Raw genomic sequence first — 19663 nt, 5'->3', positions numbered from 1 at the left:
CCTAGAACTCATCAAATAGGCTAGGCTGTCCAACCAGCCCAGCGATCAATCTGTCTCAGCCTTTCCAACCTAGGATTGCAAGCAGGTGCCACCAAGCCTGACTTTATTTTGTTTTGTTTTGGTTTTGGTCTTTTGGTTTTTTAACATGGTTTCTGAACATTAATTAGGTTTTCATGCTTACCCAGTAAGCATTCTGCCAACAAATCTCTCCCTCAGCACCCAATTTATATTATTAAACCTAGTAAAGATACAGATTGTAAATGCTAGACTATTCAAAATGGCCATAATAAATAACAGAAGACTTAAGAAAAAGCAAGTTTATAAGTCCAGTCTCCTTACCTAATCAGACCATGTATGACACTAAACTACACAAAAATATATTAAAGACTTTTTAAAATTATATAATAGTGTGTATTTTCTAGAAGAGAAGAAATAACAATAAATGAATGGCATAGGAAGAAAGAAGCAAAGAGAATGAGAAAATGGCTTTTCAACTGAAGAACGAACTGAACAGAACTAGCAGCACTAGAAAGAAGAAGCATCAGCAAAGGCTTGGACTGAGAGCTGAGAGTGAACTCTGTTGGAAAGACTGCGTCTCCAAGATCACTGCAAGATAAACCCAGTACAGAGAGATGGTAACTGACTCCAAGGAAGCAACAACAAGTCCTAGTCACAGGGATCTAGGCACTACACTCTCAAAGAAGGGCAAGTTCAGAGGACAATGACAATGACAGGAGAACTGGGTATTCCTCAGGTGCTTACAAATGGTGATTTAAAAAACAAAGATTGTTCAACTTAGATTAATAGTAAATAGGTATCACCTGCCAAACACCTACATAGAATAAATCAGATTCTAACATTCCCTTACTGTGACACCAATCCAATGGTATGTAACAAATACAGCAAATAAATACATTATGTATAAACAGAGGGATGGCTCAGCAGGTAAAGGCACTTCCTCCCAAGCCAGCCACATGGGTTCTATTCCTGGAACCCACATAGTGGTTAATAACTCCTGCAAGTTGATCTCTGGCTACACACACACACACACACACACACACACACACACACACACACACTTTTCAAAATATGTAATGTCCTAGGTACTATAATATAATAATTGTGCTGGAAAGAAGAAAAAGAAAAAGGAGCATGGGGAAGGGGAAAGAAGAGAAAATGAAAGGAGGGTAAGGAGAGGAAGAAGGAAAGTGGAAGAAGATAAAGGGAAGGGAAATAAAAAGAAGGGAATAAAGAAGGGGTAAGAAGGGAAAGGAAACAAAAGGAAAAAAGAGCGAAGAAAGGAGAAGGGAAGACAGAAGAATGGAGGGAAAGAAAGAAATAGAGGGGAGGGATGAGTGGGGAATGGAAGGGGACAGCAGGAGCAGGGAGGGGAGGAGAAAGAAAGGAAGGGGAAGGCACTTACCTTGATGACTAATGTAAAAACTGTGACTTTGATCCATGTTTAACTCAGTCAACCTCCCCGGCATCTATATCTATTCCCCAAATCCTCTCACAACACTACACTGTGGCACACTAGCTTAAACCACAGAAGGCAACTTCTTTTTCTCTAGGCTCTTTATGGGTCTCATCATCCATTAGTGTCTTAAGACTGCTATGCAAACATCTGAGACCTAACCCTTATGAAAAGTGAAATCCCACAAAAGTCTACCAAGAACATAGGAATTCTATTCAATGCCATCATGAGGGACTCGATCAGATATCTCATTCACTAGCATCTTTACTTTTGGCAGCAGGAGCTATGACTTACACTGTTACTTATTCCCAGATCTCCAGCTTTCCTCTAAAACTTCTTCAATCTTGGTGGTTTGTCAGATAAAATTATGACTATGTACATCAAACTCATTTTAAACATTAACTTTATAGAACACAATATATGGTACTTGAGATAACATGTGGGATACATTTTTTAAAAAATATATAATTCAGTATTAATGCCCTTATATTTTTTTCATGCCCAGTACTTTGACTTATTTATCAGCCTCTGCTTAAATGTGTCACAATATGATCCAAACACTTTATATAGTTATAATGTGCAGACCAAAAGAAATAACAGTTCAGCAGTTAAGAGCACTGGCTATTCCTGCAGAGAACCTGGAATCAGGTCCCAGAACCTACATGTCGGCTCAAAACAGCCTATAACTCCAGTCTCAAGGGATCTGACACCTTTTCCTGGCATCCACAAGTAATGCAGGCACATGCAGCCAACATTCATACACATTAAATAAAAATATATCAATCTTTTACAATTTAATTTTAAGGACAGATGAGATGATATAATACAAAACAAACAAACCTTAATGTGGCAAAACAATTATTCAACCTCAAAACCCAAGAAACAGCAGAATAAAATTGTGTTGGGGGGTCAACTCTTTTAAAGGAATGACCATCTGTATTGTAATTTCTCTGATCCTACTTCTCCCGTCTCTTTCTCCATACTTCTCCCCACTCTCTATGTTTGTAATGACTGCTGTTTGCCACTTGTGTATCATTGGTTTTAGAAAAGGAGAAAACCATGATCAGACATATAGGATGGGTGTGGCATAGTAACACTCATCTACAGTGCCAAGACCTGAGAAGACAAAGTAGGAGGATCACAATTTCAAGGCAGCCTATGCTACATTAATTTAAAATAAAAATATTTATGCAACATTATGACTAACATGAGGTTTTAAGAGTGAAGTTTGAAAACATCTGGAACTTCAAACAATTACTGCTATCATTAACTTTCAATGAGAAAAATTATATCAATTTATATGAAAAAAAGAAACTTATTAGCAACAAACACCTCTCAAAGCCTGTTCAAACTTTGTTAGTTCACACCAACGAACACTCTGGCTCACAACACACGGAGAACTTACGTAAGTCACCAGACAGGATATGAGCACTCTGTTTTCATCAAAACTCATCTCATGAAAGTAGAAAGGCAACTGTAAGAGGGGAGAAAGAACTCCAAAGTAAAGGGAAGGAAGCTTCAGAATAGAGGTGTCATAAAAGCTGAAAACAGAAATATTTGGGGGAAAGCGACACGTTGGACAGAGGAGAGAAACTCCTTAAGTAAGCAACATTTGTTCTTATCAAAAGATCACAAACATGCTCAGAAGTATGAAACAATTTAAGATAGGGGGAAAATTGCCCCTAGAAGACCTGATCTTAAAATAACAATTGTTGGGGTTCTTTATTACTGTCCTTATCTGCTGTGGTGCACAGGTGACTCCACCCAAATACACGGGCATGTCTTCTCTGGCTGTTTCACAGGTGTAGCAAGGGAGTCAGGGTTTCACTGTCTGTGCAGCAAGTTTGACATGCTGTTTATTTCCTCCACACTGAGAAAATATTAGTCTACCCTAAAAGTAAAAATATTTCTTTCCCATTCTAAACTCAGTGTGACACTGCTGCTTATGAGAGACAGAGAAGAAACTGACCAAAGCCCCTTGGTTTCAAACTGTTGGTAAGAGTTTAAATCTGCTCACCAGTTCAGGGAGTCAACTTGGTAGTCCTTAACAAAATCTAGACTGTCTAGAAGCCCAGAACTCATGCACTCAAGAGACCCTTCACCACATCCTACAGGAAGGAACTAGATCAGAGATGTCTAAGAACTCAATTTAAATTAAAAGTTACCATGAGCTTGCTTTATATATTTAATACAATTCTATTAAAATTGCAAATCTAAGCAATTTTTAAGGGAAGCAGGAGAAGAAATTTAATAAAATGACCCAGGTGTGGCTGTAGGAATGTAGCCCAGTGGTTTAGTGACTTCTCAGTACACATGAAGTCCTACATTGAGTCTCCAGTATTAAAAACTAAGAATAATGATAATTCAGTCCAAATAACACGAAATCCTATTAGTTAAAGTTTGTCAAATGAATAGGCAAATAAACAAAATAAATTGAAAAACAGATCCAAATGTCTCTAAGAACTTTATAATAATTGTGACATTAAAAGATGGATTATGTTGGCCATGGTGGTGCATGCTTTTAATCCTAGCACTCAGGAGGATCTCTGTGAGTTCAAAGCCAGCCTGGTCCACATAGTGAGTTTCACACCAGATAGGGTACATAGGAAGACCCTCTCTCAAAAAGGGGCCAGGAATATCATAGGAGTAATGTGGTTGGAACAGTTAGTTTTAGCTTGGCATGGATGTAAACACTACAGTCCAGATACTCAGCAGACTGCCATGGGAACATTATCCCCTTAGTCCAGGGATCCCAGGCTGTCTGGAAATACAATGGAGCCTGCCTCTAAAAGAAAGATACAAAAGCAGAAAAGTCCACACTATCTATGACAAAGGGTTAAGATTTTTAACATATAAATAAATATCTCTTAAAACATCCATGTGAATAACATATATTTCTTTGTGTTCAGCTGTCCAAAATATTTGTATACATAAACATATATATGTTTTCATTCATTTGATCCTTGAAACAACCTAATGACATATACTTATGAGCAAGAAATGTATTTTTAAAAGAAAAACATGCAGACAATCCAAAACACGAAGTATTCCATTTAACTAGTAATCAAATAAATGTAAATTACGTTAAAAACAAGCTGTCATCTTCTACATGTCACAATGACAATGTGTTGGTAGACATGTGATAAAGTGGTCGCACAAGCGAGGGTGAAGAATGAACCGACTTAGCCTCTCTGGAGGGTATTTTGACAATATGTGTCAAACATCTTTAAAGAGGATCAACACACAATGCATTTCTGAGAACTTAAACTGAATAAATAGTTACAGATATGTGCAAAGATTGAGCTGTAGTGGGGCTTAACAAGATATTGCAAATAACAACAGAAAATTGGCAGTAGCCATTACCATAGCTATCAGTCAATCTGTGCAATGTCCATAATAGAGCAGTATGAAATTATGAAAAACAATCAAGTAGCACTGGGGAGAAAGCTCGGCTGGGAAAGGCACTTAACCACTGAGCCTGAGGACATGAGCTTAAGCCCTGGAACCCACAAGGTAGGAGAGAACCAGTTCCTGCAGGTTGTCTTCTGACCTCCACACATTACACACACACACACACACACACACACACACACACACACACACATAAAGTGATGCTTTTCTCAAGGTACAATTTTATTTAATAAAAGGGAAATTATCATGCTAATGAACATGTGCATCATGGAAATAGATTGTTAAACAAAACAAGAAAATTAAACATTTGCTACTATTTGATCTCATTGTCATTTTAAAAGAGAATATACGTACTATATAGATTATAGATAAATGTAAATGATTGATAAATGGTCAATAGACAGGGGACAGATAAATGGGTTTGATAGGTGGGCAAACAGGTAGGATAGTTTCCTAATGGAGATAGTTAGACCAGGATAAAGGAAGCAGGCTGTTTTCCTTGACTATCTATGTCTTCTCTGAACGTCTCAGATGCAGTACCTGTTGCTTTTATACAGATGATGCAGTCATTTGAAAAAGGAAATGCTGATGAGGAAGAGTATTTAGTAATATGTGAGGAAATGCTAATGAAATGCTAATGTTCAAAAAGTAGCTCACACCTAGGGGCCATATGTGCTGTTGCCAACATTATATTCCTTGGACATGGTGGTAGGTTTGTGGATACTTCCTTATTTGCAAAATATAAATAAATTAGAAAGTAACATAACTAAAAAGAACCATGACTTGGATGGTTATGAAATAGTGTCAATGCATTCATGTGGACTTATGATAAAGTTATATGAACTTCATGATGTAAATTTTGCAAGGGGAAGAAATAAAGACTGGTAACCATTAACGTCTCTGAGAAGTTAAGCTAACATTTAACAATTGTTTTCATTTTCCTAATTTTATAACTACTTCACAATAACTATATATAACAATATTTTTATTTTTTTCAAATTGAAGAAACTTACAAAACAGCATATTCAATAGTATTTCACTTTCTTCTAGAAATACAAACACCTAAGTACAAAATCTTCTAAAGCATAGTCTGTTAAGTACTTTGCATTATTTCTCAACATCACCCTAGGAGTTCCTCATTTTTACTTTTCTTTTTATATTTTCTAATTTTCTCCAATAATCATGGTGTATTCTTATGTAGAAAACAAATCAATGGGAAAGTTATATTTTATCCTTTTCTTCAAAGCCATTCTTATCAACTAACTTTTAAAAGCCCATAAATAATATTACCAAAATGATACCCAAAAAAATGGCAGTTCTTCTAAGCAAAATCTCAGAAATGTATTAGTATGTTCTGTTGGGGAATGAGATCTATGGTAATAAAGTGTGTGTACAAGTGTCATAGTGAAACACATTAGTTTGTATGGTAATTAAAAACACAAAGAAAAAAGAAATTTTCAAAAAATTGTATTTAAAGTGTGGCACACCTGCTCACACTCTAGAGCATAACAAGTTGTGAGTGAGCCCTAAAGTCATTCAGACCAAACACCTTCACCGATGTCAACTGCCTGCAGCAAGGCAGAGAGACAAGTAAGACTATTGCACAAAGATGACAGACCAAGCTGACAAAAGGTCCCTGGTACATGGAGACAAAAAGCAAACCAAAGCCAGGGTCAGCTATTAGGAAGGGAGGTCTTGTTTTTGAAAAGTCCTGGCCTGACCCATATGTAAGCTTGCTTTCCTAAATACCAGGGAGGCCTCCTGGGTCTTAGATCCTTGGTTTGAAACAGAAGGTAACATGTTAGATGGTTCAGTTTTAAAATATTGTACAAAACAAAAACAAAACATTTTTACATGGCAAGGCTACTTTAGAACCTAGAGTATCTTTGAAAGTAATGTTAATTTAATCAACCATACATGAAGATGTTCATGATGGCAAAAACACACAAAAGACTTTCTGAAAGAAATGAAGAAATAGAATAGCTTCTGCCCTGGGTCGTCAGGATTTTTCTGACAGGGAGCACAGGTTCAGCAATGACAACTTTCTATTTCAGAAAGCCCAGGATGCAGTTTTTCTCTTCTGGCTACCAGCCCCAAGCCTAACTAATCACCCGGGAGCACTTCTCCACGTGGAGAAACTGATATGGCATCAACAAATTCTTTATCAACATCAACACTTTGTAACCCTGACAAAATAAAAAGTACTGTAATCTATAAATGGCCCAGCCTGTTCTGTTAAAACTTTATCCCAGTCGGACACTGTGCTTCAAATTTTGTTCAAAAAGTGTTTTCTTCACCTCTGCCTCATTTTTTCAGTCATATACTTTTCTTCCATTTCTAGAAAGTTTACTTGCTTTTATAATTTCTACATTATATTCATAAATATTCTTTGTGGAAATATGTATCATGCAGTCAGTTCATTTTTCTCACTAAGGGAGAAAACAAAACCTTTATTTTTCACTTTAAATTTCCAGTCCTCTGCATCAAATATCACTGACTTTCCATCCCCTTAAAATTTCACTTTCTCTCCGTCCCTCCCCCAGTCCAAACATATGCCCATACAGGTGCACACAGGCACACTCACAGGCATATACACACTGTGTCAAACTCCTGGAAATATATGTTTAAACACCACCCAAAGGTGACAGTAAGATTGAACACTGCTTCACAGCAGGGGGAAAGGGGAGCTGGTCCAGGTCCTAAAACAGTACTTACTATACATGTTCATGAGAGTCTGGTAACTTTTCCTCTGAGTTAATGATATCAGTCAAAAATGATAAATCATTATGATAATAAGCCACTCTCACAATTAATTGATATAACAGAGAAGCAACAGAACTAAGAAGTAAAAGTCTTAGTCTATCAAAAATTGGATTTTTTACTCTGCTAATTGCAGGTGTCCTGGATACCTCAGGCTGCTCCTCTCCAAGCCACATCATGGAAACATGAAGACAGCATCTCTGTCAAACAGTCACATCAGTTCATTAACAGCAGCGTCCCAGGCACCTGCACATACAAGACAGTCTAAATGTTGAATCGAATACCTCTCTTTCAGGAATGAACTTCTTTCCTTCTTCCTCTGGTGGCCACGGTGTCCTCATTGGAAGCCTCAATTGCTGTCATTATTTCAATTTTAAATTGCTGTCTACCTCCACACCCTTCCACGAAGGAAACATAGCTTTTATCTTTGTTTTGCACATGCACGCCACAGAGGAGGGAGTAGTTCAGTGCTATTTGCCACTTTCTTCAATGGTAGAATAGCAGATGAACAAGGGATGCTGGTGCCATACTCAAGTCAGCTGCTAGACAGAACTGAACTGTCACCCAGTTTGCCCAAAGAAAACCACACTTTCAAACAGCACAGGAAATCTCACATCATGAAGGATATCATCCCAAGGTGAAGAGATGCCCTTTATGACCCTTCACCTGGAACTTGGGTCCACTCTAAACAAAACCTTTCAACTTTAGATTGTTCTGTGGTTAGGCCCAAGAAATAGACCCAAAAGCAATTGTAGAGTTCACTGTAAGGTCACTCTCAACTTGAGAGCAGACTTTAAGAAAACAAAAATGGAAATAATGATAAATGGCATGAGTTATTTGTGAGATAAAAAAATGAAATACATCTATCAGTGAAAGCTTCTGATTTTCAAAGACTGTTAACAGTTTTCACAAAAGTTGAGGTTTTTTAATGGTTCAAAATTCAAATTAGAACCATAATAGCTAACATTTGTAATTCAATTATTATACAATTTTATGCTAATTATTTGTACACACAGTAACTTCTTTGGTTCTAAAAACAAATCATGTAAGAGTAGAACCTATGAGCAAGTGTATTGACACTATCCCTATTATTCATTCATAAGAGAAATCAGCTTGCCTGGGTATACCATTCATAGAGAGTTAGGATTTGAACCTGGAGAGATGAACTTTAAAGGTTCTGAACCCATATCATTTAGGTGTATACAAAGAGGTTAACATCTACTTTCCAGAGAAGCATGATTGTTAGGATCACTGCCATGCTGTACAGGTTATCTGCTTCTTCATAAATCATGAATCATAAGCCCTGATATAAGAAACATAGCAAAAGGTGCACTAGGGATTCTGCAAGTCCTAAAAAGCATCCTGTTGCAGAAGGATTACCCTTTCCTGGCTGAGGGCTTTGAAGGTCCTTTCAGCATGTTTACCATGAATATCAAGCTTCTTAGACCCTTCCATGCTTACTCCTTTTCACAGTGTCCCAGCAGTGATGCTGTAGTGATGGTGAGAATCAGAATAGATGCCGATCCCAAAGAGATGTCTCAAGGTCATGTGTTTGAGCTTCCTGTAGAAAAGTCCTCAGTTCAGAATCTACTTAAATGTCATTGTATTCTTTCTAATTACTTGAGAACCACGCCTGGGTTCAAATTCTGTTTATAATATTTATGAGTAATACATTCAGGTTATTCAACTTCTCTGAGGCTATGGGTTTTTATCTGTACAAATGGTACACCTTGCTGGACTGATGCAGAAATAAGCCCAATGGGCAGATATAAGTTCTTGGCACAATGCCTAGCATATGCAGAGTGCTTAATTCTGTTCTTTGATACTTGAAAAAAGGAGTAACTGTTTAAGAACTGAAAAATAGGACTGCAGAGATGGCAAATGAGTTAAGAACACTTGCTTTTTTTCCAGAAGATCATACTTCAATTCTCAGGTCATTTCAGGTGGCTCACTACTGTCTGTAACTCCAACTCCAGGAGCCAGGGGATCTGATGCCTCTGGCCTCTGCACGCACCTGTCATGTTCGGCAATGGAAGAAGCTTATTTAAATGCTATTTTTCCCTGTTTTTATCCAATTTGGCATTGACAGCCAAATGTAAGTAGCAGCTTAAAGTATAAGAGAACTGATCTTGCTACAAGACAAAACAATAACTGAAAGTGAAATAACAACCTGAAAATAAAGGTAAAGACAGGAAGTCCAATTACAGATACAAAAGCTCAGAAGGCATAAAGGTATACAGAGGCAAAAGGTCAACAGAGCCTCCTCAGTTCAGGGGACAGCTCAGGATTAGATGTTCATGGTGACTGCTCTGAGTCATCATGACAAACTAGCAAGAAATGAAACTGAAAAACCAGAAGATAAAACTACAGCATGACATCAGCTGCACACACATCACACCAGAACAGTAACAGGACTGCTTACTCTTAAACGTTATGTATTGCCATTACTGTGTATGTAAGTGTGAACCCCCATCTATGCACTACAGTGTATGCCTGTGTCAACTTTCAGGAGCTGATTCACTTTCCGTTGTGAGTTCTAGGATTCGAACTCAAGTGCACAGACTTGTGCAGCGAAAGCGCTTACCCACTGATCTATCTCACGCTGCCAGGAGCTGTATTTAATACTAGAGTTGTAGATCATTGCAATTACCTTCATTAACTATCTGTATTTACTGACTTACTGTATTTACTGCTTAGAAAATCAGCATGCATAGTTAAACTGTAAAAAATAGAGCTGTTTCTTAAAGAGGAAGCCTAGAACTGAGAAAACACATGCATGTATGACAGAGGGAACTCACTGCCTGTTAGAATCATTTTTCACATAATCTGAACTGTCCCTAGAAGAAAAAAGGGTAACCAAAGTATAACATAAAAAAATGAAAAGATAGAATTGTTACCCAACAAATTCACCTGAAAAGAACACTAAAAGAGCATTCTAACAGAAGTGTAGAGCTTAAATTATGGTCCATGTGTGTGTGTGCCTCTATCTTTGCACAAGACAATTCTGGCACACCCTCATTCTAAGAGTTAAAAACCATGTTTAAACAACCCTGGGGAGAGAAGAAAACACACAGATAAAATGGAGAAGGTTCAGGATACATCCTCATAAATGAAATGTATTTTACCTTCTATAAGAAATTATACTGTTTTAGCAAATTTTGATGTTATTCTTAACACTGACATTGCACAGATGACAAAGAAAGGAGCAGATCAAAAGGAGAACTACACCATCACAAGAGAACCTGTGGCAAAAGTGTTCATATCTGACCCACAATGTCTGTCTCTTGAAATTGTCCCACCGCAGAGATCATGCCAGAGAGACAAACAGCAGACACCAGAGGATGGTTCCTTTCCAAAAGTGTGAATCTTCTGGAAGTACAAATCATTTTCCACTTCTTCATTAATCAGAGCTCTTACTTTAAGAAGAATGAAAAGCCAAGGAATAAAAAGACACAAAATGCTGGGATACTGTACAACCTCAATTACTTTAAATACTGAAATATTACCAGAATTGTGTTATAGTGCTGCTACAAACTGGAGATGCACTGAAGGAAACATCCATCATGAGACTGACCTCTGATAGAATCAGGACCAGAATTTAGGATATGTGTCCCATTCCAATTAATATTCAATTTACTGTTTTATAATTTTCCTATAATTGTATGTCTCCAGATATGATACTTTAGCTGACTCAGCTATCATGGACAGGCATTTCTTTCTTATTTTCCTCTGCCAGGGACTAAGGGTGATGGGCACCATCTCTGAACACAGGTACATATTATAGTACAAAGAGGATGAACCCCAATCCATCCTATAGGGTATTTTCAGAGATGCTCTATCCTTGGCAGTGTTAACTATTTTCAAGTTTTACTTCTGTCACTTAAAAGAAAAAATGTTTTCATTAAAATAATAGTTTAAGAGAATTGATGAAAACAAATATCTTCCCCTTACTATTATGTCTGGGAGAATATTTTAATCTGTTTTAAATTGGATATACTCAAGTCTTAGAAATGCAAACTCCTGTGAACACAGGAGACTCTGAGAGTGTTGAGATCCTAAAGGAAAGAAGGGCATAATAAATAAATTTCTGGTTGTGATTCACTTTTCCTTGTTGGAATTAATTAATGCTGTGGAAATCCCAAGCAACTGGTATTTCATTTGTGACTGAATTGAGTCCAAAGTAGAAAAATATGTAAAATATTATTTAATTAGACTCTTGCAGTTTTTTTCTTCCTTTCCCACTTCATCTCTTCACGGTTAATACACATTGGAACTCAGAGGACAGTTTCATGCTGGCAGCTATGGAGTTGCCTTGGGCAGCTTTCCTGTGTTCAGAGCTCTGTGGAGTCATATTGTTCTTCAGCTCAAAGCCTTGAGTGTGAGTCTTATGCTCCTGGCCTTACTTCAAAGCCATCTTTAGCAAAATTCAAAACTCACAGGAAATTCTCATGTATTGGCTCTTGAGAGGAGATGTAGTTTTCTTACTTTTAATTATTGTTATTTTATCTAGTTAGTTAGTTGGTTAGTTAGTTGGTCCTCATATATATGGATTCGCCTTTACCTTGGAAAGCGGCATATTAATGAGAATTGGAGAAATCTGTAAGCCCATTCATCTTTAATGATTTTTATTGCAATGCAAGAAATACAAAACCAAAGTTTCCTTTCCTGGTTCCAAGTTGAAAACTCTTGGAGGGGTGGTGTTGGGAGTTGGAAGAGGTGGGGGAGGGAATAGGAACATATTTTAAATATCTGCAGTGTGATCCCCAAACAATAGCTAATGTTAATCTCCTGCTTTGTAAAAGCTTTGTTCTCCCCCATTATCTAACATACATGGACCTCTTGAGATATCTATGTCCCATGTGTGATCTGACTGTGTGCTATCTTTCTGGTCTCATTTCCCTGCATCTGTGCTCATATTAAGCAATGTCTTTATATCTTAGATCATCACTATTCAGTGGTTTCAAATATGGGTACATCTTAAAATAAGATGAAGACCTTAAAAAATATTGGTAACTATCTTATTTCCAAATAATGAGTTGCTTGGTTAATGGATAGCCTAATCATGGGGTTATTTTTTAACAATTGCGAGTATCTGGAGTCATGGAACAGGGGCAGTGCTTACTTACCATGTGTGGGGCCCTCGGTTTGATCTTCAACACCACAAAAAGAAAGTAAAATTGCTAGATTTCTTCAAGGCTAGATGATTGCTACACAGGTCTTTCCACAATTGCTCCCCATATTATTTTTCAGGCAGGATCTCTGACTGGACTTGGGATTCATCAATTCAGATTACTGGACCAGCAATCAAAATTAACCATCTCTCTCAGGAAGGGATAACCAAAACAAAAGGTCTTTTGAAAAGCCATGTAGACACCTACTATTCTAGAAGCTCCTTAAAATATATACATATATAAAAGGAATTTAAGTGGAGTTACTATATAATGTGGGAGACAATGTCCCAACTAGATCTACCTCATGAGCTGCCGAGTAAAACTTCTAGTCACAGGAATGGTTTACATCTTGTTAAGTTGATGGTCATAGGAGTCCCATAGACCCCACCAACATTTCAGGCTACTGCCAACTATTTATACTATTATTATTACTACTATTGGTTATACTCCACAGTAGGTAAGGCACTATTGCTGAAGATACCACTTACTAATGCCATCAAACATTGAGAAATTTAGCTTGTGACCAGCTAGAAGTTTCACCCCTACTGACTAGTGTTCATAGTGCTGAAAATCTCTATACACACAACCAGAGGTGAAAAGTAATCATCAGTCTCACCCAACTACAAGCCATGTGACCTATAGTAGCCACATGCCTACAATATATAGTGGTGCAATAGTGGCACAAATTTTATGGGAGTAACCAACTGCTTTTTGCTTGGACGTAAGGCCCACTATAGGAGCTGGACCCACACCTGATACTACTCATGAGGCCAAGAACCTGAGACTATATAGGTCACTAGGGAAAAACATATTTTCTAAACAAAAATAACAATAAAATAATTCCCAATGACATATTCCTGTATCTATAGATCACTCTATCACTCGACCCTCACCTAAGAAGCTTCTTCATACAATCTATGGTAATTAACATATTGGCCCGCAAAAGAACAATGAGAGATAGTGGAGCACTCATCCCTTAATGGAATGTCTATATCAAATCCTTCCACTAAAAGCGTACAGGTCTGTGTGGAAGAAGAGGTGAAAAGAATGTTAAGGACAGAGGTAATAAATGATTCCAAGGAAAACAGCATCTTCTAGACACAACAGGACTAATCACACATGAACTCACAGATACTGTGAAAGTATACACACAAAGCCAGACAAAATCCTAGCCCAGAGAATGTGAAATGGACACTAAGCCCCACCCATAATCAAGAAGCTCTTTGCCATTAATACATTCTGGGAGGAAGAAAATTAGTTTTATACAATGAAGAAATGCTGGAGAAATACATCAACCACACTTCAGAGCAGGTCTCATGCTCAGGAGTAGTTAGCAACACAAAGGAACTCCATGTTTTTTTAGCCCTTTGTAATGGCTTAGTGCTTTTGTTTTGTTTTGTTTTGTTTTGTTTGTCTTTTTAGGTTTTGTTTCATTTTTCTTAGGCATTTTTGCTGTTTTGTTCATTTAGCTGTTCTTGCTTTAGAGAGAGACCATAAATATGTGAGAGAAGGAGCTAGGAGTACTTAGGAAAGAAGAAATAAAACAATCAAAGCATATTGCACAAAATTTTTAAATTAAAAAAAATTAATGATCAGAGTTGGTCTCACAAAGAATTGTGCTCTTTCTACCTTTTGAAATATTTTTTGTAAGGGCAGCTTTTTTTTTTAAATATTTGATAGAATTTACCCAATGAAGCCATTTGGACCTGGAGTTTTCTTTGTAGAATCTTTTAGTTTAAATTAATGTTAAAATATCTTACTTAAAAGTGCTATTTAGATTTTCTGATTTATCTTTTATCACTTCTGGTAAGCTGTATTTCATGGAGTTTATTTACTTCATCTAAGTTGTACAACTTTTGGTCTAAAGATTCTCATAAGCTCAGGAAGCAACTATGTAACCCAGGCTGGAACTGGTAATCCTCTTATCTCTGCCGCCCAATTGAGCTTGTTACAACTGTGTGCCATCATGAAAAAAAAAGTTTCATTTTAATTTTTCTTATTTCTATCACCTATGATTACCCATAAATGTACTTTTCTTTGTATTTATGTTGCTTGGAATTCAGTGACTTTTTCACATCTGTACATTGGAGTCAGCAAGTCTTAAGAAACTTTCTCTCTGGGTTCTCTCAGCAATAACACAGGCTGGAGGTTGTCCTCTCAGTTGAAATCATGAAAAAAGAACTTCTTCAATTCCCTCCAGTCTTCTAACTGTCTTCCAAGATTTAGCTTGTTTTAAATGGCTCGTCAGTCCCTTTAAATAGTTATTTTTTGTGTTTATTCCAAGGTTTTTCATTATTTTTAATCAGTTCTCACATGTGTGTTTGGTGTGTGTGTATAAGCGTTAGTGTGTATGCAGGGCTAGTGTAGAGGCCAGGGGTTTTCCTCAAGAGTTTTTCTCTATGTCTCTGTTTTTTGAGACAGGGACTTGCTAGACTGACTTGCCAGTCATCTCCAAGGAATCTTCCTATATCCCCCACCATCCCACACATGCTCAACTCTGTTGGAATTACAGATGCACTCTGCACCTGGCTCTTACATGAGTTGTAGGGATCTAAACTCTGGTCTTCATGGTTTCATAGCAAGCACCTTTACCCACTGAGCCATCTCCTAGCCCTCCTAACCAATTTTCAGTAGACTCAAGTGACCTTTTCTCACTGCCAGCCATTCTTTCTACTTAGACATCTTATATTTTCTTGATGACAAATTAAATGGTACCTTGCTTTATTCACTTCCCCAAGTCTTTATTGTACCTTACGTTCCCACCTGCCATGTCCTTTGTGTTGTCTGTTCAATTAAGTGATAATGAATCTTTAATATCTACCCCAATTGTTACCTACTCTGTAAAAAAAAACTTTCCCTGACCACCTCATCCTTGATTTATTCAGTCTTCTATCACATTATTCTACATCTTTTATTAGTTTATATATCTGTCTTGCCCACAAATGTGTGAGATTCTTATAAACTAGAGTTATCCAGATCCTGCATGTGTGTGTAAGGACATGAGTTTCTTTCCCACAGAATAAGAGACAGAGACAAAGAAAGGAAGAGAAAGTCTCCTGATGCCTAGGGTAGAGTAACCTGTAACCACAAACTGATGTTTAGTCAGTGAGTGAATGAGTGTATTCATAAGGGAAAGAGGTCTGAACTGTGACCTTAAATAACCGTTAGACCAAAGATCAAACATTCTGTAAGCCACACAAATAAACAAATAATGTATTGGAGAAGATAAAAATTAGACTGTCAATTACATGTCCATATTCTTTCGATGTAAATGACATAAGGAAAGATGGGTAGGAGGGAAGGATTGATCTTTGCTGAATATACAAGCACCAGGTACCCTTAACTATCCATAGGATTGTCTTGATCCTTTCCAACTGACTAACCTACATATTTTTAAAGATAACTTGTGTTTTACTATTTCCCAACTTTTAAACATCTAAAATTTACTTGAGGACCTTTAATCTGAATAACTCAGAAGTCTATGATGTAGCAATGATATACACATAGCATAATGTCATGTACAAGACAATGAGGTAAAGCTCTGTAAACCAACCCAGGGTTAGGGTCTATCCCCCACAGGGTCTCTGAGTTGTTTGTCAGCTGATAGCCACAGGTATATCCTGTTTTCTAGTCCTGGCATACTGCCCCCACATTGCCCCACTGACATCAACATCTAGCACGAGGAAAACACGCTCTCTTCCACCTGGGGTTTTTCTACTGTGTTGTAAGACTATATATAAGACTGCTCCTTCATACAAGAGAGAGACCTCTTAGCACTTGCAAAATAAAGACACTTCTTAGTTCAAACAGCTGAACATCTGGTCTTTCTTTTCCTGATACCTCAGAGTTGCTTTTGGTGCCGGCACCGCAACCCAGAACTCCCACCATAATTTTAAATGAAAAAAAGAATATGTAAAGAGTAAACCAACAGGTGTGAAAGGGGGGTGTTAACTAACCACTGATAAAATTGCATATTTCTAAATAATTATATATATTTACATATGGTTATATAGGAAGGAGGGAGGAGAAATTAAAAATAGCAGTTATGAGAAAGTAGTTAATTATGGGAGTAGAAATAGAATTTAAGCTGAAGAGAAACATTAGGGACATTTTTCTTCCTTTTTTCAATAATCACTCATTTGAGAACTGTCCAATGCTATCTATGACAAAACACACTGAACTATGATGTAGTTTCATTTTTAAATGTTTTTCACTTTTTTAATAGTCCCTCAATGAAGGGAACCTAGAATAACAGAAAAATGTAAGACACTTGAAAATGTGATCCAAAGTCTTCTTAAGACACCAAATAAAAACCTTTAAATACGATAAGTGAATTTACTTTTTAATTTTCTCTTGTTAATTCTGATTAAAACACACTCTTGTTTGTTTTCAGTCCAGTGCTGAGGCCTGAGCTCCAGGCCTTGCATCTTCATTGCACACTACTGAGCTACAGCCCAACCCTGAAATCCCTACCTTCCTTTTCCCCCTCTCCTACCACACTTCTCTGACATCCACTCTTTTGTGATTTGGAGACAGCTGATGGGGTCTAAAATCTTCACTTAGGCTATGGCAGATATCACTTGCCTAACTACATGTGAAAATTCACACCACATTTTTATTCCTAGTTTGAACAACCCAAAAAGTAAACTTGGACTTCATAAAGTTCATAGTAGAGAAATACATAAATGTATGTCCATTGGCTCAAGTCATTTCCCTTTTTGAGCTAAGAGATTTATAGAAGATAGTTTCTTTTAAAATTAACATTGAACTAATTTTCTATAGCTCAGCATTTAATTGTTGTCTATTTAGTGGAAAGGCCTTTGCTCTCAACAAGGAAGCCACTTGTATTTTCAGCAACTCTTGCTTACAAATGTCTATTTTCACACTTGTGACCATGGCTCACTGCGACTCTCACACTAGTGCATCATGGTATAAATTCTTTCTCATATGGCCAAGTCCTTGCTATTTGGACATTGTATTTTCATTTTCTCTTTGTGGACTAGGAACTGAACCTGGACTTCACGTGTGCTAGGCATATTTGCTAGGCAAGTGCTCTATCACTAATCTATTCTTCATCCCTCTTTTGTACTTTTATTTTGCATCAAAGTTTGGCTAGATTTACCTTAACTGGTCTTGAACTCTTTTCAAGCAGGCCATGAACATAGGATCTTACTGCAGACTCTGGATTAGCTGGTGTTAAAGGCCTGCAGCATCAGGCCTGAGCAGGCTCTTACATTCTCTTAAATTCCGTTCTTAAGGGTTAGCATGTCTAGTTCTTTTAACCTCAGAGAGCTCTTGCCACCTAACCCAAACAAGCATGAGCAGATGTATTTCTCCTGAGCCTTTGTCCAACTGAGACAAAGAAGTTTGTCCTTCTTAATGCACAACAGCTTTCTCAGGTAATTACTACAAATACCTCCTGGAATTCATCTCAAAAAAACTTGCTGCTTGTCACTTGCCTACCCATGTGTGTGTGTAACATAAACACAAACACCCTTCACTTCCTCTAAGATAATCTAAATGGACACCTTCCTTTGAACAATTAAGTATGAGCCCAAGAGGCCCACACCGTCTGCTATTACATGGTTTCACTGTTTCGTTCTTTTCCAGTCACACTTGTACCTTATTTTGAATCTCTAAGATATCAGGCAGGGACCTAGCTCATTAAAGTTCATTCAACAATCCTTAACATACAGTAAGTTCAGCAGTCTATCTCCATTGATTACAAGCATCTAGACAATTTGGTTGCATGTTTTGGAAATTGGTAACCACTTTCCATTTTTAGGAAGCAGGGTATTTCAAGTCAAAACAACATCCAGAGGACATCTACCAAAACCACTAAACACATCTTCTGTCTCTGACTTGAGCCTTCAGAGGGGTCAGGGTGAGCAAATATTCCTTTTTCCTGGAAAGCTGTATCTAGGAATTTCTTTAAAATAGGTTTTAGTCCTGGCTCCTGTTGGAGCTCTTGTGAAACAATGGCAGCAAAAACCTTGCTGTTATTATTTCATAGGTTCCCATAAGAATTCTGTAACATGGGCTGGTGAGATGGCTGTGTAGATAAAGGTGCTTGTTGCCAAGCCTGGCAACCTAAGTAAGAAGATTCCAAGAAACCAAAGGATGGAAGGTAAGAACCAACACCCGGAAGCTGTCCTCTGCCCTCCAAGTGCTTGCTGTGCTATAAACACACACACAACGTAAGTAAATAAATAATCATAAGGAGAGGATCTCAGAGGGGCTGGGAGTCATAATCAGAATATATTATATGAAAAATATTTTAATAAGAGGAAAATAGTAAGTAAATAGGAAATATAATTTAAAATTTAATTGTATACAATTATATGTAAAAATTGTACTTAAAATCATGAACCAAATTCTCCTTATCATCTTCATAAATTTATCTTTTTCCCTACCACCACCAAAAATATTTGAGTACAATGTCATAGCCTTGAACTTTAATTATAAATGTCAACAAAGACATTTGATAAATCCCACCTACCTCACAGACTGACTTCTTTTTCTTTATTAAAAAATTACCTACCATTCTTCTGAAAACAAAGCTGTGCAATAGTCGTGAAAACTGCCCATCATCAACATGCAATTCTAGTTACCTGCTTTAAAACTCCCGCAGGTGATCTCAAGGCTTTTTATTTCCTTGGTTAAGTCTTAAATTGCCCCCAGATTTTAGAAATCTATTAGAGTACTTCTACAATAGGATTGTAGTCACTGGGTTACCCTCTAAACCTGTGATGTGGAAGCTGAGTCCCTGTGTCTCTACAAAAGAACTGCTGAGAATTCTAAAGTCAGGCAGAACCAAGGGGTCCCTACCACTTCTTCATCTCATTCT

The 19663-nt window shown here is 37.3% G+C and overlaps 1 protein-coding gene across 7 annotated transcripts in view; it reads right to left on the bottom strand.

Moving 5' to 3' along the window:
• Positions 1 to 19663, bottom strand: part of Sox6 (SRY-box transcription factor 6) — a 540675-nt gene that overhangs the window by 339469 nt on the left and 181543 nt on the right. Inside the window, exon 1 of one of the 7 annotated variants that reach the window (XM_021230439.2) lies at positions 7795 to 7892. The exons of the other annotated variants lie outside the window; for them this stretch is intronic. The gene's annotated coding sequence lies outside the window, so the exon portion shown is untranslated. Of the gene's footprint in view, positions 1 to 7794; positions 7893 to 19663 lie in introns of those variants that run through there. 7 annotated transcript variants of the gene reach the window in all.

This window comes from Mesocricetus auratus, unplaced genomic scaffold (genome assembly GCF_017639785.1).
Source record: "Mesocricetus auratus isolate SY011 unplaced genomic scaffold, BCM_Maur_2.0 Super-Scaffold_4256, whole genome shotgun sequence".
Taxonomy (NCBI): Eukaryota; Metazoa; Chordata; class Mammalia; order Rodentia; family Cricetidae; genus Mesocricetus; species Mesocricetus auratus.
Note: the sequence above shows the minus strand (reverse complement) of the source record. Positions and strands in the feature narration are given on the sequence as shown.